Below are 25,228 nucleotides of genomic sequence, written 5' to 3'. Positions count from 1 at the left end.
CTTTTCGGAATCGTAGAGGAAGGCGGCAAAAGAGCAAAATGTCAATAGCACCTTGGATTGCCAGCCAGTCTCCCATGCCCGTACTTGCTGGGCAGCAGTCTGCGATCTGACAAGAACAGGCACATTCAGCTTAGGATAGCCGTAGACGGCTTCACACCCTGTATACTGTGGATTTAAGCATCAATAAATCCTTTTCGGAATCGGAGTGGAAGGCGGCTACAGAGCAAAATGTCAACAACACCTGGGATTCCCAGCCAGTCTCCCATGCTGGTACTTACCGGGCCCTAATCTGGGTAGCAGTCTGCGATCTGACGAGAGCAGGCGCGTTCAGCTTAGGATGGCCGTTGACAGCTTCACGCCCTTTATATTGTGGATTTAAGCATCAATAAATCCTTTTCCGAATCGGAGCGGAAGGCGGCAACAGATTAAAATGTCAACTGCACCCGGGATTCCCAGCCAGTCTCCCATGCTGGTACTTACCAGGCCCTAAGATCTGTACCAGTCTGCGATCTGACGAGAGCAGGCGCGTTGAGCTTAGGATGGCCGTCGACAGCTTCACACCTTGTATACTGTGGATTTAAGCATCAATAAATTATTTTCGGAATCGGAGCGGAAGGCAGCAATAGAGCAAAATGTCAACGGCACCTGGGATTCCCAGCCAGTCTCCCATGCCAGTACCTACCGGGCCCTAAGCTGGGTAGCAGTCTGCGATCTGACGAGAGCAGGCGCGTTCAGCTTAGGATGGCCATTGACAGCTTCATGCTATTTATACTGTGCATTTAAGCATCAATAAATCCTTTTCGGAATCGGAACGGAAGGCGGCAACAGAGCATAATGTCAACTGCACCCGGCATTCCCAGCCAGTCTCCCATGCCGGTACTTACTGGGCCCTAAGCTGGGCAGCAGTCTGCGATCTGACGAGAGCAGGCGCGTTCAGCTTAGCATGGCCGTTGACATCTTCACGCCTTGTATATTGTGGATTTAAGCATCAATAAATATTTTTATTAATCGGAGAGGAAGGCGGCAACAGAGCAAAATGTCAATGGCACCTTGGATTGCCAGCCAGTCTCCCATGCCGGTAACTGCCGGGCAGCAGTCTGCGATCTGAGGAGAGCAGGCACATTCAGGCTTAGGATGGCCGTTGACAGCTTTACACCCTGTGTATTGTGGATTTAAGCATCAATAAATCCTTTTCCGAATCGGAGCGGAAGGCGGCAACAGATTAAATTGTCATCTGCACCCGGGATTCCCAGCCAGTCTCCCATGCTGGTACTTACCAGGCCCGAAGCTGGGTAGCAGTCTGCGATCTGACGAGAACAGGCGCATTCAGCTTAGGATGGCCATAGACATCTTCACACCCTATATACTGTGGATTTAAGCATCAATAAAACCTTTTCAGAATCGGAGCGGAAGGCGGCAACCGAGCAAAATGTCAACGACACCTGAGATTCCCAGCCAGTCTCCCATGCTGGTACTTACCGGGCCCTAAGCTGGGTAGCAGTCTGCGATCTGACGAGAGCAGGCGCGTTCAGCTTAGGATGGCCGTTGACAGCTTCTCACTGTTTATACTGTGCATTTAGGCATCAATAAATCCTTTTCGGAATCGGAACGGAACGGAAGGCGGCAACAGAGCAAAATGTCAACGGCAGCCAGGATTCCCAGCCAGTGTCCCATGCCGGTACTTACCGGGCCCTAAGATCTGTACCAGTCTGCGATCTGACGAGAGCAGGCGCGTTAAGCTTAGGATGGCCGTCGACAGCTTCACACCTTGTATACTGTGGATTTAAGCATCAATAAATTATTTTCGGAATCAGAGCAGAAACAGAGCAAAATGGCAACTGCACCCGGGATTCCCAGCCAGTCTCCCATGCTGGTACTTACCAGGCCCGAAGCTGGGTAGCAGTCTGCGATCTGACGAGAACAGGCGCATTCAGCTTAGGATGGCCATAGACATCTTCACACCCTGTATACTGTGGATTTAAGCATCAATAAATCCTTTTCGGAATCGGAGCGTAAGGCGGCAACAGAGCAAAATGTCAACGACACCTGGGATTCCCAGCCAGTCTCCCATGCTGGTACTTACCAGGCCCTAAGCTGGGTATCAGTCTGCGATCTGACGAGAGCAGGCGCGTTCAGCTTAGGATGGCCGTTGACAGCTTCACGCTCTTTATATTGTGTATTTAAGCATCAATAAATTATTTTCCGAATCGAAGCGGAAGGCGGCAACAGATTAAAATGTCAACTGCACCCGGGATTTCCAGCCAGTCTCCCATGCTGGTACTTACCAGGCCCTAAGCTGGGTAGCAATCTGCGATCTGACGAGAGCAGGCGCGTTCAGCTTAGGATGGCCGTTGACAGCTTCACACTTTGTATACTGTGCATTTAAGCATCAAAAAATCCTTTTCGGAATCGGAGCGTAAGGCGGCAACAGAGCAAAATGTCAACGACACCTGGGATTCCCAGCCAGTCTCCCATGCTGGTACTTACCAGGCCCTAAGCTGGGTATCAGTCTGCGATCTGACGAGAGCAGGCGCGTTCAGCTTAGGATGGCCGTTGACAGCTTCACGCTCTTTATATTGTGGATTTAAGCATCAATAAATTATTTTCCGAATCGAAGCGGAAGGCGGCAACAGATTAAAATGTCAACTGCACCCGGGATTTCCAGCCAGTCTCCCATGCTGGTACTTACCAGGCCCTAAGCTGGGTAGCAGTCAGCGATCTGACGAGAGCAGGCGCGTTCAGCTTAGGATGGCCGTTGACAGCTTCACACTTTGTATACTGTGCATTTAAGCATCAAAAAATCCTTTTCGGAATCGGAGTGTAAGGCGGCAACAGAGCAAAATGTCAACGACACCTGGGATTCCCAGCCAGTCTCCCATGCTGGTACTTACCGGGCCCTAAGCTGGGTAGCAGTCTGCGATCTGACGAGAGCAGGCGCGTTCAGCTTAGGGTGGCTGTTGACAGCTTCTTGATTTTTATATTGTGCATTTAAGCATCAATATATCCTTTTCGGAATCGGAACGGAAGGCGGCAACAGAGCAAAATGTCAACGGCACCAGGGATTCCCAGCCAGTCTCCCATGCTGGTACTTACCGGGCCCTAAGCTGGGTAGCAGTCTGCGATCTGACGAGAGCAGGCGCATTCTGCTTAGGATGGCCGTTGACAGCTTCACACTTTGTATACTGTGCATTTAAGCATCAATAAATCCTTTTCGGAACGGAAGGCGGCAACAGAGCAAAATGTCAACGGCAGCCGGGATTCCCAGCCAGTGTCCCATGCCGGTACTTACCGGGCCCTAAGATCTGTACCAGTCTGCGATCTGACGAGAGCAGGCGCGTTAAGCTTAGGATGGCCGTCGACAGCTTCACACCTTGTATACTGTGGATTTAAGCATCAATAAATTATTTTCGGAATCGGAGCGGAAGGCAGCAATAGAGCAAAATATCAACGGCACCCGGGATTCCCAGCCAGTCTCCGATGCCAGTACTTACCGGGCCCTAAGCTAGGTAGCAGTCTGCAATCTGACGAAAGCAGGCGCGTTCAGCTTAGGATGGCCATTGACAGCTTCATGAATTTTTATACCGTGCATTTAAGCATCAATAAATCCTATTCGGAATCGGAACGGAAGGCGGCAACAGAGTAAAATGTCAACTGCACCCGGGATTCCCAGCCAGTCTTCCATGCAAGTACTTACTGGGCCCTAAGCTGGGTAGCAGTCTGCGATCTGACGAGAGCAGGCGCGTTCAGCTTAGGATGGCCATTGACAGCTTCATGCTTTTTATACTGTGCATTTAAGCATCAATAAATCCTTTTCGGAATCGGAACGGAAGGCGGCAACAGAGCATAATGTCAACTGCACCCGGGATTCCCAGCCAGTCTCCCATGCCGGTACTTACTGGGCCCTAAGCTGGGTAGCAGTCTGCGATCTGACGAGAGCAGGCGCGTTCAGCTTAGGATGGCCGTTGACATCTTCACGCCTTGTATATTGTGGATTTAAGCATCAATAAATATTTTTATTAATCGGAGAGGAAGGCGGCAACAGAGCAAAATGTCAATGGCACCTAGGATTGCCAGACAGTCTCTCATGCCGGTAACTGCCGGGCAGTAGTCTGCGATCTGAGGAGAGCAGGCACGTTCAGGCTTAGGATGGCCGTTGACAGCTGCACACCCTGTGTATTGTGGATTTAAGCATCAATTAATCCTTTTCCGAATCGGAACGGAAGGCGGCAACAGAGCAAAATGTCAACGGCAGCCGGGATTCCCAGCCAGTGTCCCATGCCGGTACTTACCGGGCCCTAAGATCTGTACCAGTCTGCGATCTGACGAGAGCAGGCGCGTTAAGCTTAGGATGGCCGTCGACAGCTTCACACCTTGTATACTGTGGATTTAAGCATCAATAAATTCTTTTCGGAATCGGAGCGGAAGGCAGCAATAGAGCTAAATGTCAACGGCAACCGGGATTCCCAGCCAGTCTCCCATGCCAGTACCTACCGGGCCCTAAGCTAGAGCAGTCTGCGATCTGACGAGAGCAGGCGCGTTCAGCTTAGGATGGCCATTGACAGCTTCATGCTTTTTATACTGTGCATTTAAGCATCAATAAATCCTTTTCGGAATCGGAGCGGAAGGCGGCAACAGATTAAAATGTCAACTGCACCCGGGATTCCCAGCCAGTCTCCCATGCCGGTACTTACTGTGCCCTAAGCTGGGTAGCAGTCTGCGATCTGACGAGAGCAGGTGCGTTCTGCTTAGGATGGCCGTTGACATCTTCACGCCTTGTATATTGTGGATTTAAGCATCAATAAATATTTTTATTAATCGGAGAGGAAGGCGGCAACAGAGCAAAATGTCAATGGCACCTTGAATTGCCAGCCAGTCTCCCATGCTGGTACTTGCCGGGCAGCAGTCTGCGATCTGACAAGAACAGGCACATTCAGCTTAGGATAGCCGTAGACGGCTTCACAACCTGTATACAGTGGATTTAAGCATCAATAAATCCTTTTCGGAATCGGAACGGAAGGCGGCAACAGAGCAAAATGTCAACGGCAGCCGGGATTCCCAGCCAGTGTCCCATGCCGGTACTTACCGGGCCCTAAGATCTGTACCAGTCTGCTATCTGACAAGAGCAGGCACGTTAAGCTTAGGATGGCCGTCGACAGCTTCACACCTTGTATACTGTGGATTTAAGCATCAATAAATCCTTTTCGGAATCGGAACGGAAGGCGGCAACAGAGCAAAATGTCAACGGCAGCCGGGATTCCCAGCCAGTGTCCCATGCCGGTACTTACCGGGCCCTAAGATCTGTACCAGTCTGCTATCTGACAAGAGCAGGCACGTTAAGCTTAGGATGGCCGTCGACAGCTTCACACCTTGTATACTGTGGATTTAAGCATCAATAAATTCTTTTCGGAATCGGAGCGGAAGGCAGCAATAGAGCAAAATGTCAACGGCACCCGGGATTCCCAGCCAGTCTCCCATGCCAGTACTTACCGGGCCCTAAGCTGGGTAGCAGTCTGCGATCTGACGAGAGCAGGCGCGTTCAGCTTAGGATGGCCATTGACAGCTTCATGCTTTTTATACTGTGCATTTAAGCATCAATAAATCCTTTTCGGAATCGGAGAGGAAGGCGGCAACAGAGCAAAATGTCAATAGCACCTTGGATTGCCATCCAGTCTCCCATGCCTGTACTTGCCGGGCAGCAGTCTGCAATCTGACAAGAACAGGCACATTCAGCTTAGGATAGCCGTAGACGGCTTCACAACCTGTATACAGTGCATTTAAGCATCAATAAATCCTTTTCGGAATCGGAGCGGAAGGCGGCTACAGAGCAAAATGTCAACAACACCTGGGATTCCCAGCCAGTCTCCCATGCTGGTACTTACCGGGCCCTAAGCTGGGTAGCAGTCTGCGTTCTGACGAGAGCAGGCGCGTTCAGCTTAGGATGGCCGTTGACAGTTTCACGCCCTTTATACTGTGCATTTAAGCATCAATAAATCCTTTTCCGAATCGGAGCGGAAGGCGGCAACAGATTAAAATGTCAACTGCACCCGGGATTCCCAGAAAGTCTCCCATGCTGGTACTTACCAGGCCCTAAGCTGGGTAGCAGTCTGCGATCTGACGAGAGCAGGCGCGTTCAGCTTAGGATGGCCGTTGACAGCTTCACACTTTGTATACTGTGGATTTAAGCATCAATAAATATTTTTAATAATCGGAGAGGAAGGCGGCAACAGAGCAAAATGTCAATGGCACCTTGGATTGCCAGCCAGTCTCCCACGCCGGTATCTGCCGGGCAGCAGTCTGCGATCTGAGGAGAGCAGACACGTTCAGCTTAGGATGGCCATTGACAGCTTCACACCCTGTATATTGTGGATTTAAGCATCAATAAATCCTTTTCGGAATCGGAGCGGAAGGCGGCAACAGATTAAAATGTCAACTGCACCCGGGATTCCAGCCAGTCTACCATGCTGGTACTTACCAGGCCCTAAGCTGGGTATCAGTCTGCGATCTGACGAGAGCAGGCGCGTTCAGCTTAGGATGGCCGTTGACAGCTTCACACCCTGTATATTGTGGATTTAAGCATCAATAAATCCTTTTCGGAATCGGAACGGAAGGCGGCAACAGAGCAAAATGTCAATGGCAGCCGGGATTCCCAGCCAGTGTCCCATGCCGGTACTTACCGGGCCCTAAGATCTGTACCAGTCTGCGATCTGACGAGAGCAGGCGCGTTAAGCTTAGGATGGCCCTTGACAGCTTCACACCTTGTATACTGTGGATTTAAGCATCAATAAATCCTTTTCGGAATCGGAACGGAAGGCGGCAACAGAGCAAAATGTTAACTGCACCCGGGATTCCCAGCCAGTCTCCCATGCCGGTACTTTTTGGGCCCTAAGCTGGGTAGCAGTCTGCGATCTGACGAGAGCAGGCGCGTTCAGCTTAGGATGGCCGTTGACATCTTCACGCCTTGTATATTGTGAATTTAAGCATCAATAAATATTTTTATTAATCGGAGAGGAAGGCGGCAACAGAGCAAAATGTCAATGGCACCTTGGATTGCCAGCCAGTCTCCCATGCCGGTAACTGCCGGGCAGTAGTCTGCGATCTGAGGAGAGCAGGCACGTTCAGGCTTAGGATGGCCGTTGACAGCTTCACACCCTGTGTATTGTGGATTTAAGCATCAATAAATCCTTTTCGGAATCGGAACGGAAGGCGGCAACAGAGCAAAATGTCAGCGGCAGCCGGGATTCCCAGCCAGTGTCCCATGCCGGTACTTACCGGGCCCTAAGATCTGTACCAGTCTGTGATCTGACGAGAGCAGGCGCGTTAAGCTTAGGATGGCCGTCGACAGCTTCACACCTTGTATACTGTGGATTTAAGCATCAATAAATTATCGTGTGATAAATTACCAGTCTGTGATCTGACGAGAGCAGGCGCGTTAAGCTTAGGATGGCCGTTGACAGCTTCACACCCTGTGTATTGTGGATTTAAGCATCAATAAATCCTTTTCGGAATCGGAGCGGAAGGCAGCAATAGAGCAAAATGTCAACGGCAACCGGGATTCCCAGCCAGTCTCCCATGCCAGTACTTACCGCGCCCTAAGCTAGATAGCAGTCTGCGATCTGACGAAAGCAGGCGCGTTCAGCTTAGGATTGCCATTGACAGCTTCATGATTTTTATACCGTGCATTTAAGCATCAATAAATCCTTTTCGGAATCGGAACGGAAGGCGGCAACAGAGCAAAATGTCAACTGCACCCGGGATTCCCAGCCAGTCTTCCATGCCGGTACTTACTGGGCCCTAAGCTGGGTAGCAGTCTGCGATCTGACGAGAGCAGGCGCGTTCAGCTTAGGATGGCCATTGACAGCTTCATGCTTTTTATACTGTGCATTTAAGCATCAATAAATCTTTCTCGGAATCGGAACGGAAGGCGGCAACAGAGCAAAATGTCAACTGCACCCGGGATTCCCAGCCAGTCTCCCATGCCGGTACTTACTGGGCCCTAAGCTGGATAGCAGTCTGCGATCTGACGAGAGCAGGCGCGTTCAGCTTAGGATGGCCATTGACAGCTTCATGCTTTTTATACTGTGCATTTAAGCATCAATAAATCCTTTTCGGAATCGGAACGGAAGGCGGCAACAGAGCAGAATGTCAACTGCACCTGTGATTCCCAGCCAGTCTCCCATGCCGGTACTTACTGGGCCCTAAGCTGGGTAGCAGTCTGCGATCTGACGAGAGCAGGTGCGTTCAGCTTAGGATGGCCGTTGACAGCTTCACGCCCTGTATATTGTGGATTTAAGCATCAATAAATCCTTTTCCGAATCGGAGCGGAAGGCGGCAACAGATTAAAATGTCAACTGCACCCGGGATTCCCAGCCAGTCTCCCATGCTGGTACTTACCAGGACCTAAGCTGGGTAGCAGTCTGCAATCTGACGAGAGCAGGCGCGTTCAGCTTAGGATGGCCGTTGACAGCTTCACACTTTGTATACTGTGGATTTAAGCATCAATAAATAATTTTCGGAATCGGAGCAGAAACAGAGCAAAATGTCAACTGCACCCGGGATTCCCAGCCAGTCTCCCATGCTGGTACTTACCAGGCCCGACGCTGGGTAGCAGTCTGCGATCTGACGAGAACAGGCGCATTCAGCTTAGGATGGCTGTAGACATCTTCACACCCTGTATACTGTGGATTTAAGCATCAATAAATCCTTTTCGGAATCGGAGCGTAAGGCGGCAACAGAGCAAAATGTCAACGACACCTGGGATTCCCAGCCAGTCTCCCATGCTGGTACTTACCGGGCCCTAAGCTGGGTAGCAGTCTGCGATCTGACGAGAGCAGGCGCGTTCAGCTTAGGATGGCCGTTGACAGCTTCTCGCCCTTTATACTGTGCATTTAAGCATCAATAAATTTTTTTCGGAATCGGAACGGAAGGCGGCAACAGAGCAAAATGTCAACGGCAGCCGGGATTTTCAGCCAGTCTCCCAAGCCAGTACTTACCGGGCCCTAAGCTGGGTAGCAGTCTGCGATCTGACGAGAGCAGGCGCGTTCAGCTTAGGATGGCCATCGACAGCTTCTCACCTTGTATACTGTGGATTTAAGCATCAATAAATTATTTTTGGAATCGGAGCAGAAGGCAGCAATAGAGCAAAATGTCAACGGCACCTGTGATTCCCAGCCAGTCTCCCATGCCAGTACTTACCAGGCCCTAAGCTGGGGAGCAGTCTGCGATCTGACGAGAGCAGGCACGTTCAGCTTAGGATGGCCGTTGACATCTTCACGCCTTGTATACTTTGGATTTAAGCATCAATAAATTTTTTTTTTAATCGGAGAGGAAGGCGGCAACAGATCAAAATGTCAATAGCACCTTGGATTGCCAGCCAGTCTCCCATGCCCGTACTTGCCGGGCAGCAGTCTGCGATCTGACAAGAACAGGCACATTCAGCTTAGGATAGCCGTAGACGGCTTCACACCATGTATATTGTGGATTTAAGCATCAATAAATCCTTTTCGGAATCGGAGCGGAAGGCGGCAACAGATTAAAATGTCAACTGCACCCGGGATTCCCAGCCAGTCTCCCATGTTGGTACTTACCAGGCCCTAAGCTGGGTAGCAGTCTGCAATCTGACGAGAGCAGGCGCGTTAAGCTTAGGATGGCCGTCGACAGCTTCACACCTTGTATACTGTGGATTTAAGCATCAATAAATTATTTTCAGAATCGCAGCGGAAGGCAGCAATAGAGCAAAATGTCAACGGCACCCGGGATTCCCAGCCAGTCTCCCATGCCAGTACTTACCGGCCCTAAGCTGGGTAGCAGTCTGCGATCTGACGAGAGCAGGCGCGTTCAGCTTAGGATGGCCGTTGACATCTTCACGCCTTGTATACTGTGGATTTAAGCATCAATAAAAAAAAAATTTAATCGGAGAGGAAGGCGGCAACAGATCAAAATGTCAATAGCACCTTGGATTGCCAGCCAGTCTCCCATGCCCGTACTTGCCGGGCAGCAGTCTGCGATCTGACAAGAACAGACGCATTCAGCTTAGGATGGCCATTGACAGCTTCGTTATTATTATACTGTGGATTTAAGCATCAATAAATTCTTTTCCGAATCGGAGCGAAAGGCGGCAACAGATTAAAATGTCAACTGCACCCGGGATTCCAATCCAGTCTCCCATGCTGGTACTCACCAGGCCCTAAGCTGGGTAGCAGTCTGCGATCTGACGAGAGCAGGCGCGTTCAGCTTAGGATGGCCGTTGACAGCTTCACACTTTGTATACTGTGCATTTAAGCATCAATAAATCCTTTTCGGAATCGGAACGGAAGGCGGCAACAGAGCAAAATGTCAACGGCTGCCGGGATTCCCAGCCAGTGTCCCATGCCGGTACTTACCGGACCCTAAGATCTGTACCAGTCTGCGATCTGACGGAGCAGGCGCGTTAAGCTTAGGATGGCCGTCGACAGCTTCACACCTTGTATACTGTGGATTTAAGCATCAATAAATTCTTTTCGGAATCGGACCGGAAGGCAGCAATAGAGCAAAATGTCAACGGCATGCGGGATTCCCAGCCAGTCTCCCATGCCAGAACTTACCAGGCCCTAAGCTGGGTAGCAGTCTGCGATCTGACGAGAGCAGGCGCGTTCAGCTTAGGATGGCCATTGACAGCGTCATGCTTTTTATACTGTGCATTTAAGCATCAATAAATCCTTTTCGGGATCGGAACGGAAGGCGGCAACAGAGCAAAATGTCAACTGCACCCGGGATTCCCAGCCAGTCTCCCATGCCGGTACTTACCGGGCCCTAAGCTGGGTAGCAGTCTGCGATCTGACGAGAGCAGGCGCGTTCAGCTTAGGATGACCATTGACAGCGTCATGCTTTTTATACTGTGCATTTAAGCATCAATAAATCCTTTTCGGAATCGGAACGGAAGGCGGCAACAGAGCAAAATGTCAACTGTACCCGGGATTCCCAGCCAGTCTCCCATGCCGGTACTTACTGGGCTCTAAGCTGGGTAGCAGTCTGCGATCTGACGAGAGCAAGCGCGTTCAGCTTAGGATGGCCGTTGACATCTTCACGCCTTGTATATTGTGGATTTAAGCATCAATAAATATTTTTTTAATCGGAGAGGAAGGCGGCAACAGAGCAAAATGTCAATGGCACCTTGGATTGCCAGCCAGTCTCCCATGCCGGTAACTGCCGGGCAGCAGTCTGCGACCTGAGGAGAGCAGGCACGATCAGGCTTAGGATGGCCGTTGACAGCTTCACACCCTGTATATTGTGGATTTAAGCATCAATAAATCATTTTCCGAATCGGAGCGGAAGGCGGCAACAGATTAAAATGTCAACTGCACCCGGGATTCCCAGCCAGTCTCCCATGCTGGTACTTACCAGGCCCGAAGCTGGGTACCAGTCTGCGATCTGATGAGAGCAGGCGCGTTAAGCTTAGGATGGCCGTCGACAGCTTCACACCTTGTATACTGTGGATTTAAGCATCAATAAATTCTTTTCGGAATCGGAGCGGAAGGCGGCAACAGAGCAAAATGTCAACGACACCTGGGATTCCCAGCCAGTCTCCCATGCTGGTACTTACCGGGCCCTAAGCTGGGTAGCAGTCTGCGATCTGACGAGAGCAGGTGCGTTCAGCTTAGGATGGCTGTTGACAGCTTCACACCCTGTATATTGGGGATTTAAACATGAATAAATCCTTTTCCGAATTGGAGCAGAAGGCGGCAACAGATTAAAATGTCAACTGCACCCGGGATTCCCAGCCAGTCTCCCATGCTGGTACTTACCAGGCCCTAAGCTGGGTAGCAGTCTGCGATCTGAAGAGAGCAGGGGCGTTCAGCTTAGGATGGCCGTTGACAGCTTCACACTTTGTATACTGTGCATTTAAGCATCAATAAATCCTTTTCGGAATCGGAACGGAAGGCGGCAACAGAGCAAAATGTCAACGGCAGCCGGGATTCCCAGCCAGTGTCCCATGCCGGTACTTACCGGGCCCTAAGATGGGTAGCAGTCTGCGATCTGACGAGAGCAGGCGCGTTCAGCTTAGGATGGCCGTTGACATCTTCACGCATTGTATATTGTGGATTTAAGCATCAATAAATATTTTTATTAATCGGAGAGGAAGGCGGCAACAGAGCAAAATGTCAATGGCACCTTGGATTGCCAGCCAGTCTCCCATGCCGGTAACTGCAGGGCAGCAGTCTGTGATCTGAGGAGAGCAGGCACGTTCAGGCTTAGGATGGCCGTTGACAGCTTCACACCCTGTATATTGTGGATTTAAGCATCAATAAATCCTTTTCCGAATCGGAGCGAAAGGCGGCAACAGATTAAAATGTCAACTGCACCCAAGATTACAATCCAGTCTCCCATGCTGGTACTTACCAGGCCCTAAGCTGGGTAGCAGTCTGCGATCTGACGAGAGCAGGCGCGTTCAGCTTAGGATGGCCGTTGACAGCTTCACACTTTGTATACTGTGGATTTAAGCATCAATAAATCCTTTTCCGAATCGGAGCGGAAGGCGGCAACAGATTAAAATGTCAACTGCACCCGGGATTCCCAGCCAGTCTCCCATGCCAGTACTTACCAGGCCCTAAGCTGGGTAGCAGTCTGCGATCTGACGAGAGCAGGCGCGTTCAGCTTAGGATGGCCATTGACAGCGTCATGCTTTTTATACTGTGCATTTAAGCATCAATAAATCCTTTTCGGAATCGGAACGGAAGGCGGCAACAGAGCAAAATGTCAACGGCAGCCGGGATTCCCAGCCAGTGTCCCATGCCGGTACTTACCGGGCCCTAAGATCTGTACCAGTCTGCGATCTGACGAGAGCAGGCGCGTTAAGCTTAGGATGGCCATTGACAGCTTCATGCTTTTTATACTGTGCATTTAAGCATCAATAAATCCTTTTCGGAATCGGAACGGAAGGCGGCAACAGAGCAAAATGTCAACTGCACCCGGGATTCCCAGCCAGTCTCCCATGCCAGTACTTACTGGGCCCTAAGCTGCGTAGCCGTCTGCGATCTGACGAGAGCAGGCGCGTTAAGCTTAGGAAGGCCATTGACAGCTTCATGCTTTTTATACTGTGCATTTAAGCATCAATAAATCCTTTTCGGAATCAGAGAGGAAGGCGGCAGCAGAGCAAAATGTCAATAGCACCTTGGATTGCCAGCCAGTCTCCCATGCCCGTACTTGCCGGGCAGCAGTCTGCAATCTGACAAGAATAGGCACATTAAGCTTAGGATAGCAGTAGACGGCTTCTCACCCTGTATACTGTGGATTTAAGCATCAATAAATCCTTTTCGGAATCGGAACGCAAGGCGGCTACAGAGCAAAATGTCAACAACACCTGGGATTCCCAGCCAGTCTCCCATGCTGGTACTTACCGGGCCCTAAGCTGGGTAGCAGTCTGCGATCTGACGAGAGCAGGCGCGTTCAGCTTAGGATGGCCGTTGACAGCTTCACGCCCTTTATACTGTGCATTTAAGCATCAATAAATCCTTTTCCGAATCGGAGCGGAAGGCGGCAACAGAGCAAAATGTCAACTGCACCCTGGATTCCCAGCCAGTCTCCCATGCCGGTACTTACTGGGCCCTAAGCTGGGTAGCAGTCTGTGATCTGACGAGAGCAGGCGCGTTCAGCTTAGGATGGCCGTTGACATCTTTACGCCTTGTATATTGTGGATTTAAGCATCAATAAATATTTTTATTAATCGGAGAAGAAGGCGGCAACAGAGCAAAATGTCAATGGCACCTTGGATTGCCAGCCAGTCTCCCATGCCGGTAACTGCCGGGCAGCAGTCTGCGACCTGAGGAGAGCAGGCACGTTCAGGCTTAGGATGGCCGTTGACAGCTTCACACCCTGTATATTGTGGATTTAAGCATCAATAAATCCTTTTCCGAATCGGAGCGGAAGGCGGCAACAGATTAAAATGTCAACTGCACCCGGGATTCCCAGCCAGTCTCCCATGCTGGTACTTACCAGGCCCTAAGCTGGGTATCAGTCTGCGATCTGACGAGAGCAGGCGCGTTCAGCTTAGGATGGCCGTTGACAGCTTCACACTTTGTATACTGTGCATTTAAGCATCAATAAATCCTTTTCGGAATCGGAACGGAAGGCGGCAACAGAGCAAAATGTCAACGGCAGCCGGGATTCCCAGCCAGTGTCCCATGCCGGTACTTACCGGGCCCTAAGTTCTGTACCAGTCTGCGATCTGACGAAAGCAGGCGCGTTAAGCTTAGGATGGCCGTCGACAGCTTCACACCTTGCATACTGTGGATTTAAGCATCAATAAATTATTTTCGGAATCGGAGCGGAAGGCAGCAATAGAGCAAAATGTCAACGGCACCCGGGATTCCCAGCCAGTCTCCCATGTCAGTACTTACCGGGCCCTAAGCTGGGTAGCAGTCTGCAATCTGACGAGAGCAGGCGCGTTCAGCTTAGGATTGCCATTGACAGCTTCATGATTTTTATACTGTGCATTTAAGCATCAATAAATCCTTTTCGGAATCGGAGAGGAAGGCGGCAACAGAGCACCTTGGATTGCCAGCCAGTCTCCCATGCCCGTTCTTGCCGGGCAGCAGTCTGCGATCTGACAAAAACAGGCACATTCAGCTTAGGATAGCCGTAGACGGCTTCACACCCTGTATACTGTGGATACTGTGGATTTAAGCATCAATAAATCCTTTTCGGAATCAGAGCAAAAGGCGGCTAAAGAGCAAAATGTCAACAACACCTGGGATTCCCAGCCAGTCTCCCATGCTGGTACTTACCGGGCCATAAGCTGGGTAGCAGTCTGCGATCTGACGAGAGCAGGCGCGTTCTGCTTAGGATGGCCGTTGACAGCTTCACGCCCTTTATACTGTGCATTTAAGCATCAATAAATCCTTTTTGGAATCGGAACGGAAGGCGGCAACAGAGCAAAATGTCAACTGCACCCGGGATTCCCAGCCAGTCTCCCATGCCGGTACTTACTGGGCCCTAAGCTGGGTAACAGTCTGCGATCTGACGAGAGCAGGCGCGTTCAGCTTAGGACGGCCGTTGACATCTTCACACCCTGTATATTGTGGATTTAAGCATCAATAAATATTTTTATTAATCGGAGAGGAAGGCGGCAACAGAGCAAAATGTCAATGGCACCTTGGATTGCCAGCCAGTCTCCCATGCCGGTAACTGCCAGGCAGCAGTCTGCGATCTGAGGAGAGCAGGCACGTTCAAGCTTAGGATGGCCGTTGACAGCTTCACACCCTGTATATTGTGGATTTAAGCATCAATAAATCCTTTTCCGAATCGGAGCGGAAGGCGGCAACAGATTAAAATGTCAACTGCACCCGGGATTCCCAGCCAGTCTCCCATGCTGGTACTTACCAGGCCCTAAGCTGGAAAGCAGTCTGCGATCTGACGAGAGCAGGCGCGTTCCGCTTAGGATGGCCGTTGACAGCTTCTCGCCCTTTATACTGTGCATTTAAGCATCAATAAATCCTTTTCGGAAGGCGGCAACAGAGCAAAATGTCAACGGCAGCCGAGATTCCAAGCCAGTGTCCCATGCCGGTACTTACCGGGCCCTAAGATCTGTAACAGTCTGCGATCTGACGAGAGCAGGCGCGTTAAGCTTAGGATGGCCGTCGACAGCTTCACACCTTGTATACTGTGGATTTAAGCATCAATAAATATTTTTTTTAATCGGAGAGGAAGGCGGCAACAGATCAAAATGTCAATAGCACCTTGGATTGCCAGCCAGTCTCCCATGCCCGTACTTGCCGGGCAGCAGTCTGCGATCTGACAAGAACAGGCGCATTCAGCTTAGGATAGCCGTAGACGGCTTCACACCCTGTATATTGTGGATGTAAGCATCAATAAATCCTTTTCGGAATCGAAGCAAAATGTCTACAGAGCTACAGAGCAAAATGTCAACAACACCTGAGATTCCCAGCCAGTCTCCCATGCTGGTACTTACCGGTCCCTAAGCTGGGTAGCAGTCTGCGATCTGACGAGAGCAGGCGCGTTCAGCTTAGGATTGCTGTTGACAGCTTCACACTTTGTATACTGTGCATTTAAGCATCAATAAATCCTTTTCGGAATCGAAGCGGAAGGCGGCTACAGAGCAAAATGTCAACAACACCTGGGATTCCCAGCCAGTCTCCCATGCTGGTACTTACCGGGCCCTAAGCTGGGTAGCAGTCTGCGATCTGACGAGAGCAGGCGCGTTCAGCTTAGGATGGCCCTTGACAGCTTCACACTTTTTGTATACTGTGGATTTAAGCATCAATAAATAATTTTCGGAATCGGAGAAGAAACAGAGCAAAATGTTAATTGCACCCGGGATTCCCAGCCAGTCTCCCATGCTGGTACTTACCAGGCCCGAAGCTGGGTAGCAGTTTGCGATCTTACGAGAACAGGCGCAATCAGATCAGGATGGCCGTTGACAGCTTCTCGCCCTTTATACTGTGCATTTAAGCATCAATAATTCCTTTTCGGAATCGGAACGGAAGGCGGCAACAGAGCAAAATGTCAACGGCAGCCGGGATTCCCAGCCAGTGTCCCATGCCGGTACTTACCGGGCCCAAAGATCTGTACCAGTCTGCGATCTGACGAGAGCAGGCGCGTTAAGCTTAGGATGGCCGTCGACAGCTTCACACCTTGTATACTGTGGATTTAAGCATCAATAAATTCATTTCGGAATCGGAGCGGAAGGCAGCAATAGAGCAAAATGTCAACGGCACCTGGGATTCCCAGCCAGTCTCCCATGCCAGTACTTACCGGGCCCTAAGCTGGGTAGCAGTCTGCAATCTGACGAGAGCAGGCGCGTTCAGCTTAGGATGGCCATTGACAGCTTCATGCTTTTTATACTGTGCATTTAAGCATCAATAAATCCTTTTCGGAATCGGAGAGGAAGGCGGCAACAGAGCAAAATGTCAATAGCACCTTGGATTGCCAGCCAGTCTCCCATGCCCGTACTTGCCGGGCAGCAGTCTGCGATCTGACAAGAACAGGCACATTCAGCTTAGGATAGCCGTAGACGGCTTCACACCCTGTATACTGTGGATTTAAGCATCAATAAATCCTTTTCGGAATCGAAGCGGAAGGCGGCTTCAGAGCAAAATGTCAACAACACCTGGGATTCCCAGCCAGTCTCCCATGCTGGTACTTACCGGGCCCTAAGCTGGGTAGCAGTCTGCGATTTGACGAGAGCAGGCGCGTTCAGCTTAGGATGGCCGTTGACAGCTTCACGCCCTTTATACTGTGCATTTAAGCATCAATAAATCCTTTTCCGAATCGGAGCGGAAGGCGGCAACAGATTAAAATGTCAACTGCACCCGGGATTCCCAGCCAGTCTCCCATGCTGGTACTTAACAGGCCCTAAGCTGGGTAGCAGTCTGCGATCTGACGAGAGCAGGCGCGTTCAGCTTAGGATGGCCGTTGACAGCTTCACACTTTGTATACTTTGCATTTAAGCATCAATAAATCCTTTTCAGAATCGGAACGGAAGGCGGCAACAGAGCAAAATGTCAACGGCAGCCGGGATTCCCAGCCAGTGTCCCATGCCGGTACTTACCAGGCCCTAAGATCTGTACCAGTCTGCGATCTGACGAGAGCAGGCGCGTTAAGCTTAGGATGGCCGTCGACAGCTTCACACCTTGTATACTGTGGATTTAAGCATCAATAAATTATTTTCGGAATCGGAGCGGAAGGCAGCAATAGAGCAAAATGTCCACGGCACCTGGGATTCCCTGCCAGTCTCCCATGCCAGTACTTACCGGGCCCTAAGCTGGGTAGCAGTCTGCGATCTGACGAGAGCAGGCGCGTTCAGCTTAGGATGGCCATTGACAGCTTCATGCTTTTTATACTGTGCATTTAAGCATCAATAAATCCTTTTCGGAATCGGAGAGGAAGGCGGCAACAGAGCAAAATGTCAATAGCACCTTGGATTGCCAGCCAGTCTCCCATGCCCGTACTTGCCAGGCAGCAGTCTGCGATCTGACAAGAACAGGCACATTCAGCTTAGGATAGCCGTAGACGGCTTCACACCCTGGATACTGTGGATACTGTGGATACTGTGGATACTGTGGATTTAAGCATCAATAAATCCTTTTCGGAATCGAAGCGGAAGGCGGCTACAGAGCAAAATGTCAACAACACCTGGGATTCCCAGCCAGTCTCCCATGCTGGTACTTACCGGGCCCTAAGCTGGAAAGCAATCTGCGATCTGACGAGACCAGGTGCGTTCAGCTTAGGATGGCGGTTGACAGCTTCACACTTTGTATACTGTGCATTTAAGCATCAATAAATCCTTTTCGGAATCGGAACGGAAGGCGACAACAGAGCAAAATGTCAACAGCAGCCGGGATTCCCAGCCAGTGTCCCATGCCGGTACTTACCAGGCCCTAAGATCTGTACCAGTCTGCGATCTGACGAGAGCAGGCGCGTTAAGCTTAGGATGGCTGTTGACAGCTTCTCACCTTGTATACTGTGGATTTAAGCATCAATAAATTCTTTTCGGAATCGGAGCAATAGAGCAAAATGTCAACGGCAACCGGGATTCTCAGCCAGTCTCCCATGCCAGTACTTACCGGGCCCTAAGCTGGGTAGCAGTCTGCGATCTGACGATAGCAGGCGCGTTCAGCTTAGGATGGCCATTGACAGCTTCATGCTTTTTATACTGTGCATTTAAGCATCAATAAATCCTTTTCGGAATCGGAGCGGAAGGCGGCAACAGAGCAAAATGTCAATAGCACCTTGGATTGCCAGCCAGTCTCCCATGCCCGTACTTGCCGGGCAGCAGTCTGCGATCTGACAAGAACAGGCACATTCAGCTTAGGATAGCCGTAGACGGCTTCACACCCTGTATACTGTGGATTTAAGCATCAATAAATTATTTTCGGAATCGAAGCGGAAGGCGGCAACAGATTAAAATGTCAACTGCACCCGGGATTCCCAGCCAGTCTCCCATGCTGGTACTTACCAGGCCCTAAGCTGGGTATCAGTCTGCGATCTGACGAGAGCAGGCGCGTTCAGCTTAGGATGGCCGTTGACAGCTTCACACTTTGTATACTGTGCATTTAAGCATCAATAAATCCTTTTCGGAATCGGAAACGGAAACGGAAGGCGTCAACAGAGCAAAATGTCAACGGCAGCCGGGATTCCCAGCCAGTGTCCCATGCCGGTACTTACCGGGACCTAAGATCTGTACCAGTCTGCGATCTGACAAGAGCAGGCGCGTTAAGCTTAGGATGGCCGTCGACAGCTTCACACCTTGTATACTGTGGATTTAAGCATCAATAAATTCTTTTCGGAATCGGAGCGGAAGGCAGCAATAGAGCAAAATGTCAACGGCACCCGGGATTCCCAGCCAGTCTCCCATGCCAGTACTTACCGGGACCTAAGCTGGGTAGCAGTCTGTGATCTGACGAGAGCAGGCGCGTTCAGCTTAGGATGGCCATTGACAGCTTCATGCTTTTTATACTGTGCATTTAAGCATCAATAAATCCTTTTCGGAATCGAAGAGGAAGGCGGCAACAGAGCAAAATGTCAATAGCACCTTGGATTGCCAGCCAGTCTCCCATGCCCGCACTTGCCGGGCAGCAGTCTGCGATCTGACAAGAACAGGCACATTCAGCTTAGGATAGCCGTAGACTGCTTCACACCCTGTATACTGTGGATTTAAGCATCAATAAAGCCTTTTCGGAATCGGAGCGGAAGGCGGCTACAGAGCAAAATGTCAACAACACCTGGGATTTCCAGCCAGTCTCCCATGCTGGTACTTACCGGGCCCTAAGCTGGGTAGCAGTCTGCGATCTGACGAGAGCAGGCGCGTTCAGCTTAGGATGGCCGTTGACAGCTTCATGCCCTTTATACTGTGCATTTAAGCATCAATAAATCCTTTTCCGAATCGGAGCGGAAGGCGGCAACAGATTAAAATGTCAACTGCACCCGGGATTCCCAGCCAGTCTCCCATGCTGGTACTTACCAGGCCCTAAGCTGGGTATCAGCCTGCGATCTGACGAGAGCAGGCGCGTTAAGCTTAGGATGGCCGTCGACAGCTTCACACCTTGTATACTGTGGATTTAAGCATCAATAAATTATTTTCGGAATCGGAGCGGAAGGCAGCAATAGAGCAAAATGTCAACGGCACCCGGGATTCCCAGCCAGTCTCCCATGCCAGTACTTACCGGGCCCTAAGCTGGGTAGCCGTCTTCCATCTGACGAGAGCAGGCACGTTCAGCTTAGGATGGCCATTGACAGCTTCATGCTTTTTATACTGTGCATTTAAGCATCAATAAATCCTTTTCAGAATCGGAACGGAAGGCGGCAACAGAGCAAAATGTCAACGGCAGCCGGGATTCCCAGCCAGTGTCCTATGCCGGTACTTACCGGGCCCTAAGATCTGTACCAGTCTGCGATCTGACAAGAGCAGGCGCGTTAAGCTTAGGATGGCCGTCGACAGCTTCACACCTTGTATACTGTGGATTTAAGCATCAATAAATTCTTTTCGGAATCGGAGCGGAAGGCAGCAATAGAGCAAAATGTCAACGGCACTCAGGATTCCCAGCCAGTCTCCCATGCCAGTACTTACCGGGACCTAATCTGGGTAGCAGTCTGTGATCTGACGAGAGCAGGCGCGTTCAGCTTAGGATGGCCATTGACAGCTTCATGCTTTTTATACTGTGCATTTAAGCATCAATAAATCCTTTTCGGAATCGAAGAGGAAGGCGGCAACAGAGCAAAATGTCAATAGCACCTTGGATTGCCAGCCAGTCTCCCATGCCCGCACTTGCCGGGCAGCAGTCTGCGATCTGACAAGAACAGGCACATTCAGCTTAGGATAGCCGTAGACTGCTTCACACCCTGTATACTGTGGATACTGTGGATTTAAGCATCAATAAAGCCTTTTCGGAATCGGAGCAGAAGGCGGCTACAGAGCAAAATGTCAACAACACCTGGGATTCCCAGCCAGTCTCCCATGCTGGTACTTACCGGGCCCTAAGCTGGGTAGCAGTCTGCGATCTGACGAGAGCAGGCGCGTTCAGCTTAGGATGGCCGTCGACAGCTTCACACCTTGTATACTGTGGATTTAAGCATCAATAAATTATTTTCGGAATCGGAGCGGAAGGCAGCAATAGAGCAAAATGTCCACTGCACCTGGGATTCCCAGCCAGTCTCCCATGCCAGTACTTACCGGGCCCTAAGCTGGGTAGCAGTCTGCGATCTGACGAGAGCAGGCGCGTTCAGCTTAGGATGGCCATTGACAGCTTCATGCTTTTTATACTGTGCATTTAAGCATCAATAAATCCTTTTCGGAATCGGAGAGGAAGGCGGCAACAGAGCAAAATGTCAATAGCACCTTGGATTGCCAGCCAGTCTCCCATGCCCGTACTTGCTGGGCAGCAGTCTGCGATCTGACAAGAACAGGCACATTCAGCTTAGGATAGCCGTAGACGGCTTCACACCCTGTATACTATGGATTTAAGCATCAATAAATACTTTTCGGAATCGAAGCGGAAGGCGGCTACAGAGCAAAATGTCAACAACACCTGGGATTCCTAGCCAGTCTCCCATGCTGGTACTTACCGGGACCTAAGCTGGGTAGCAATCTGCGATCTGACGAGACCAGGTGCGTTCAGCTTAGGATGGCGGATGACAGCTTCAAACTTTGTATACTGTGCATTTAAGCATCAATAAATCCTTTTCGGAATCGGAACGGAAGGCGGCAACAGAGCAAAATGTCAACAGCAGCCGGGATTCCCAGCCAGTGTCCCATGCCGGTACTTACCAGGCCCTAAGATCTGTACCAGTCTGCGATCTGACGAGAGCAGGCGCGTTAAGCTTAGGATGGCTGTTGACAGCTTCACACCTTGTATATTGTGGATTTAAGCATCAATAAATTCTTTTCGGAATCGGAGCAATAGAGCAAAATGTCAACGGCAACCGGGATTCTCAGCCAGTCTCCCATGCCAGTACTTACCGGGCCCTAAGCTGGGTAGCAGTCTGCGATCTGACGATAGCAGGCGCATTCAGCTTAGGATGGCCATTGACAGCTTCATGCTTTTTATACTGTGCATTTAAGCATCAATAAATCCTTTTCGGAATCGGAGAGGAAGGCGGCAACAGAGCAAAATGTCAATAGCACCTTGGATTGCCAGCCAGTCTCCCATGCCCGTACTTGCCGGGCAGCAGTCTGCGATCTGACAAGAACAGGCACATTCAGCTTAGGATAGCCGTAGACGGCTTCACACCCTGTATACTGTGGATACTGTGGATACTGTGGATTTAAGCATCAATAAATCCTTTTCGGAATCGAAGCGGAAGGCGGCTACAGAGCAAAATGTCAACAACACCTGGGATTCCCAGCCAGTCTCCCATGCTGGTACTTACCGGGCCCTAAGCTGGGTAGCAATCTGCGATCTGACGAGACCAGGTGCGTTCAGCTTAGGATGGCGGTTGACAGCTTCACACTTTGTATACTGTGCATTTAAGCATCAATAAATCCTTTTCGGAATCGGAACGGAAGGCGACAACAGAGCAAAATGTCAACAGCAGCCGGGATTCCCAGCCAGTGTCCCATGCCGGTACTTACCAGGCCCTAAGATCTGTACCAGTCTGCGATCTGACGAGAGCAGGCGCGTTAAGCTTAGGATGGCTGTTGACAGCTTCACACCTTGTATACTGTGGATTTAAGCATCAATAAATTCTTTTCGGAATCGGAGCAATAGAGCAAAATGTCAACGGCAACCGGGATTCTCAGCCAGTCTCCCATGCCAGTACTTACCGGGCCCTAAGCTGGGTAGCAGTCTGCGATCTGACGATAGCAGGCGCGTTCAGCTTAGGATGGCCATTGACAGCTTCATGCTTTTTATACTGTGCATTTAAGCATCAATAAATCCTTTTCGGAATCGGAGCCGAAGGCGGCAACAGAGCAAAATGTCAATAGCACCTTGGATTGCCAGCCAGTCTCCCATGCCCGTACTTGCCGGGCAGCAGTCTGCGATCTGACAAGAACAGGCACATTCAGCTTAGGATAGCCGTAGACGGCTTCACACCCTGTATACTGTGGATTTAAGCATCAATAAATTATTTTCGGAATCGAAGCGGAAGGCGGCAACAGATTAAAATGTCAACTGCACCCGGGATTCCCAGCCAGTCTCCCATGCTGGTACTTACCAGGCCCTAAGCTGGGTATCAGTCTGCGATCTGACGAGAGCAGGCGCGTTCAGCTTAGGATGGCCGTTGACAGCTTCACACTTTGTATACTGTGCATTTAAGCATCAATAAATCCTTTTCGGAATCGGAAACGGAAACGGAAGGCGTCAACAGAGCAAAATGTCAACGGCAGCCGGGATTCCCAGCCAGTGTCCCATGCCGGTACTTACCGGGACCTAAGATCTGTACCAGTCTGCGATCTGACAAGAGCAGGCGCGTTAAGCTTAGGATGGCCGTCGACAGCTTCACACCTTGTATACTGTGGATTTAAGCATCAATAAATTCTTTTCGGAATCGGAGCGGAAGGCAGCAATAGAGCAAAATGTCAACGGCACCCGGGATTCCCAGCCAGTCTCCCATGCCAGTACTTACCGGGACCTAAGCTGGGTAGCAGTCTGTGATCTGACGAGAGCAGGCGCGTTCAGCTTAGGATGGCCATTGACAGCTTCATGCTTTTTATACTGTGCATTTAAGCATCAATAAATCCTTTTCGGAATCGAAGAGGAAGGCGGCAACAGAGCAAAATGTCGATAGCACCTTGGATTGCCAGCCAGTCTCCCATGCCCGCACTTGCCGGGCAGCAGTCTGCGATCTGACAAGAACAGGCACATTCAGCTTAGGATAGCCGTAGACTGCTTCACACCCTGTATACTGTGGATTTAAGCATCAATAAAGCCTTTTCGGAATCGGAGCGGAAGGCGGCTACAGAGCAAAATGTCAACAACACCTGGGATTTCCAGCCAGTCTCCCATGCTGGTACTTACCGGGCCCTAAGCTGGGTAGCAGTCTGCGATCTGACGAGAGCAGGCGCGTTCAGCTTAGGATGGCCGTTGACAGCTTCAGGCCCTTTATACTGTGCATTTAAGCATCAATAAATCCTTTTCCGAATCGGAGCGGAAGGCGGCAACAGATTAAAATGTCAACTGCACCCGGGATTCCCAGCCAGTCTCCCATGCTGGTACTTACCAGGCCCTAAGCTGGGTATCAGCCTGCGATCTGACGAGAGCAGGCGCGTTAAGCTTAGGATGGCCGTCGACAGCTTCACACCTTGTATACTGTGGATTTAAGCATCAATAAATTATTTTCGGAATCGGAGCGGAAGGCAGCAATAGAGCAAAATGTCAACGGCACCCGGGATTCCCAGCCAGTCTCCCATGCCAGTACTTACCGGGCCCTAAGCTGGGTAGCCGTCTTCGATCTGACGAGAGCAGGCACGTTCAGCTTAGGATGGCCATTGACAGCTTCATGCTTTTTATACTGTGCATTTAAGCATCAATAAATCCTTTTCAGAATCGGAACGGAAGGCGGCAACAGAGCAAAATGTCAACGGCAGCCGGGATTCCCAGCCAGTGTCCTATGCCGGTACTTACCGGGCCCTAAGATCTGTACCAGTCTGCGATCTGACAAGAGCAGGCGCGTTAAGCTTAGGATGGCCGTCGACAGCTTCACACCTTGTATACTGTGGATTTAAGCATCAATAAATTCTTTTCGGAATCGGAGCGGAAGGCAGCAATAGAGCAAAATGTCAACGGCACTCAGGATTCCCAGCCAGTCTCCCATGCCAGTACTTACCGGGACCTAATCTGGGTAGCAGTCTGTGATCTGACGAGAGCAGGCGCGTTCAGCTTAGGATGGCCATTGACAGCTTCATGCTTTTTATACTGTGCATTTAAGCATCAATAAATCCTTTTCGGAATCGAAGAGGAAGGCGGCAACAGAGCAAAATGTCAATAGCACCTTGGATTGCCAGCCAGTCTCCCATGCCCGCACTTGCCGGGCAGCAGTCTGCGATCTGACAAGAACAGGCACATTCAGCTTAGGATAGCCGTAGACTGCTTCACACCCTGTATACTGTGGATACTGTGGATTTAAGCATCAATAAAGCCTTTTCGGAATCGGAGCGGAAGGCGGCTACAGAGCAAAATGTCAACAACACCTGGGATTCCCAGCCAGTCTCCCATGCTGGTACTTACCGGGCCCTAAGCTGGGTAGCAGTCTGCGATCTGACGAGAGCAGGCGCGTTCAGCTTAGGATGGCCGTTGAC

The 25,228-nt window shown here is 50.5% G+C and overlaps 15 pseudogenes; all 15 read right to left on the bottom strand.

The window, feature by feature from the left end:
- Positions 1 to 633: 633 nt before the first annotated feature.
- On the bottom strand, positions 634 to 753 carry LOC130328489 (5S ribosomal RNA; annotated as a pseudogene).
- Positions 754 to 1,430: 677 nt separating this feature from the next.
- Positions 1,431 to 1,550, bottom strand: LOC130326834 (5S ribosomal RNA; annotated as a pseudogene).
- Positions 1,551 to 2,034: 484 nt separating this feature from the next.
- LOC130325085 (5S ribosomal RNA) lies at positions 2,035 to 2,154 on the bottom strand (annotated as a pseudogene).
- A 284-nt stretch (positions 2,155 to 2,438) lies between these two features.
- On the bottom strand, positions 2,439 to 2,558 carry LOC130325074 (5S ribosomal RNA; annotated as a pseudogene).
- Positions 2,559 to 3,044: 486 nt separating this feature from the next.
- LOC130324327 (5S ribosomal RNA) lies at positions 3,045 to 3,164 on the bottom strand (annotated as a pseudogene).
- A 2,274-nt stretch (positions 3,165 to 5,438) lies between these two features.
- LOC130315463 (5S ribosomal RNA) lies at positions 5,439 to 5,558 on the bottom strand (annotated as a pseudogene).
- A 272-nt stretch (positions 5,559 to 5,830) lies between these two features.
- LOC130352729 (5S ribosomal RNA) lies at positions 5,831 to 5,950 on the bottom strand (annotated as a pseudogene).
- Positions 5,951 to 6,032: 82 nt separating this feature from the next.
- On the bottom strand, positions 6,033 to 6,152 carry LOC130322193 (5S ribosomal RNA; annotated as a pseudogene).
- A 2,587-nt stretch (positions 6,153 to 8,739) lies between these two features.
- LOC130312994 (5S ribosomal RNA) lies at positions 8,740 to 8,859 on the bottom strand (annotated as a pseudogene).
- Positions 8,860 to 9,737: 878 nt separating this feature from the next.
- On the bottom strand, positions 9,738 to 9,856 carry LOC130352185 (5S ribosomal RNA; annotated as a pseudogene).
- A 1,673-nt stretch (positions 9,857 to 11,529) lies between these two features.
- On the bottom strand, positions 11,530 to 11,649 carry LOC130343930 (5S ribosomal RNA; annotated as a pseudogene).
- Positions 11,650 to 13,324: 1,675 nt separating this feature from the next.
- LOC130319174 (5S ribosomal RNA) lies at positions 13,325 to 13,444 on the bottom strand (annotated as a pseudogene).
- A 3,253-nt stretch (positions 13,445 to 16,697) lies between these two features.
- On the bottom strand, positions 16,698 to 16,817 carry LOC130336285 (5S ribosomal RNA; annotated as a pseudogene).
- Positions 16,818 to 20,912: 4,095 nt separating this feature from the next.
- On the bottom strand, positions 20,913 to 21,032 carry LOC130330538 (5S ribosomal RNA; annotated as a pseudogene).
- Positions 21,033 to 25,108: 4,076 nt separating this feature from the next.
- LOC130319163 (5S ribosomal RNA) lies at positions 25,109 to 25,228 on the bottom strand (annotated as a pseudogene).

Source organism: Hyla sarda, chromosome 1 (genome assembly GCF_029499605.1).
Source record: "Hyla sarda isolate aHylSar1 chromosome 1, aHylSar1.hap1, whole genome shotgun sequence".
Classification (NCBI taxonomy): Eukaryota; Metazoa; Chordata; class Amphibia; order Anura; family Hylidae; genus Hyla; species Hyla sarda.
The sequence above is the reverse complement of the archived record's forward strand: the minus strand, read 5'-3'. Positions and strand labels throughout refer to the sequence as shown.